The following is a 2,538-nucleotide window of genomic DNA, read 5'->3' as shown; positions in this document are numbered from 1 at the left end:
TGCCAGAGGTTGAAGTTGAAGATATCTTGGACTGGAGTCTCTGCCAGACACTCTGAGTCTCACTGTATATGTGGGCACACCAGGTCTGTCCAGCATCCTCCCCCACCAGCTGATCCATCTCACCACCAGGTGAGTCAGCGCCTCTTTTCACCCGAGTGTCCAAGACAGAGAGTGAGAAAAATCATTTATTAGTTTAAAGTAGGTTTAAGTTCACACTTTCTATGCAGGACTTTTGTGATATCCCCCTCTGATAATTCTGCTTCCACCCAAATGAATTGGATGTTAATACATTTTGTTTGTGGTACTTGCAGTATTAAAAATCTCAGCATCGGTGCTTTAATGACAACAATGTCATGTGCTCTGGATATTTTACAGGTTTTTATGTGAAACAGTGTCTACTAAGAAAAGGGCACGCGGTCTAGTGGACCAGAGCTGGCCAGCCAAAGCAACAAATCTGACCCCACTTGATGGTTTTCCAAAGAGTGTTTTTTTTTTTGTCATAAAAATGAGCTGCTGTTTCTATTTTAATGATACCAGCTTTACTTCACAGTAAACATCTAAATGTCCACAAGTTGAATAAATTTCAGTTCAATAAAGTAAAACACTATTGTTTACTTTCAGAGTACCCTACATGCGAATACTTGTGCTGTTGTAGATTCACTGTGATCTAAAATGTACATTTTTATCTGCAGGTAGTATCTGATCTTTATAGCAGCAAAAATTAAATTAAACTAATATAACTACAGCAGTGCGAGAGTTTATTTTAATTTAGTCTACTCTGCAGAATAAAATAGCTATTGACAATCGCTGGTCATTTTGGTGTATACTTCATATGGCCTGCAGGCAATCAACATCTAAAGGGTGGCTACAACAATGATACTTGTAGAATCAATACCTGGATCAATACTGTACATAGTGTCAATACGCTCAGGGCTTTAATCATTCATCTCTGATGTCTTGCACAAGGTTCTGTCAATGCGTCTTTCCGGTATAACAGCTTCACATCCTCAAAGCCCAACAGTAACCTGAGGTATAGTCCAACATGAGCGTTGGCATCCTCCTAGATTTTTGAGTGAAACCAGACATACACATATGCTACAGAATCAATATACCGGTACAGGGAGTGCAGCTGTTGTAAGGCCATGATAAATGGGACAGACTTGAGGTGATTGAGCATGTCTGCTCCGATGGTGGTGCATTTAAATTGGGCTGTGCGTGTAAATGTTTTCCCTTAATTGGTAGCCAGAAGAGGTTTATCACCCGAGGTGAATACAGATTTGCAACATGGCAACTGAAAAGAAATTCAATTCAGATTTAATGAGCTTAAGACTGGATATCTAAGTTCACATTGATAGGCTGAGGAGAAAGAAACTTCTTGTTTTACTGACAGTTATATATATACCTTTTCTTCTTAGTTTTTTAACTGTGATTAATTTTCTAGGTTTGACCAATTGACTTTAAGCTGAAATGAAGAAATTGCTCTTTACCCTTCATCGTGCTACGTGTTTCCCTGTGTGGTAGGTTTAGCAGACTGATTTTATTTTCCCTTTCTTTAAAAAAAGGGGCCAAGTTTAATTCTAAAAATGTCCTAAAAGCAGCTGTGGTGGACCATAGATCACAGCAATCGCCGTTCAGGTGAACTAGACACAAAGTCTGTAGTGCTGAGGAGTTTTCTTGATTAACGTGTCCTCTCAGACAAATGGTGAGGGAAAAGAAAAATAAACTAAAGGAAACAGCTGCAGGAATCTAGAAAGACAAAGCAGAGACAAGAATTACAAGAAGCCATCAAATAATAGCGGGAGCTAAGATCTTTGCACATGGCAACAGGAAAACTTCTCACAGTAAATGATTTTTTAAAAATGGCCATGCACAGAATGTCGATACTGCTCATGAGAAGATATTGTTGAGAGAGCATTTGACAGTTTTAACAACTGAAAATTCTTGTCAAGATTAGAAAAACAATTTTACTGCTCAAAGAAAAACGATTCAAGGAATTTCTCGTTATGTTAGAAAAATCGAAATAATCTGATGCTGTGGTGAAATTATTGGGAAGGCACTGCATGGAAGCACCGACATCAAGCTCGTGTACTGATAGATGGCTGCAATAAAGTGCAGCTATCATTGCATTTTTCAGCCTATGTTGATGATTCTGGGGGTAATGGGTAAAAAGGAGATTTTACATGAATGTACTTGGTATCAAGAACGCCATTGATAGAAAAAACATCCACTGAAATCAATTGAGTCACTGATGTGTTTGCGGTAGTGCATACTGGCATCAAATCAATATAATATGGGCTTCAGAACATCCTGCTGGACGTCTTAACTGGTGCAATTGGTGGATAATCTTCTGAGATTTCCTCTGGGTTTCTGTTTCAGCAGCTGCACAGTTTGTTTTAAAGGGTTCAGTTTCGGGGTTTTCCATGCCACCAGAGCAACTGCGTGATTACTGTGTTTTCTTCAGAGGCTCCATGTATAGCCTCCTTGCCTGCTGGAGCTAATCTCAGTTTAGCATTTCCAAACAAAAGCTGCCTTTGTGGT

The sequence above is a fragment of the Diplotaxodon limnothrissa genome, linkage group LG14, assembly GCF_057381915.1.
Source record: "Diplotaxodon limnothrissa isolate DT_005_m linkage group LG14, D_limnothrissa_male_GT1.1, whole genome shotgun sequence".
Lineage (NCBI taxonomy): Eukaryota > Metazoa > Chordata > Actinopteri > Cichliformes > Cichlidae > Diplotaxodon > Diplotaxodon limnothrissa.
This window is presented reverse-complemented; position numbering follows the sequence as displayed.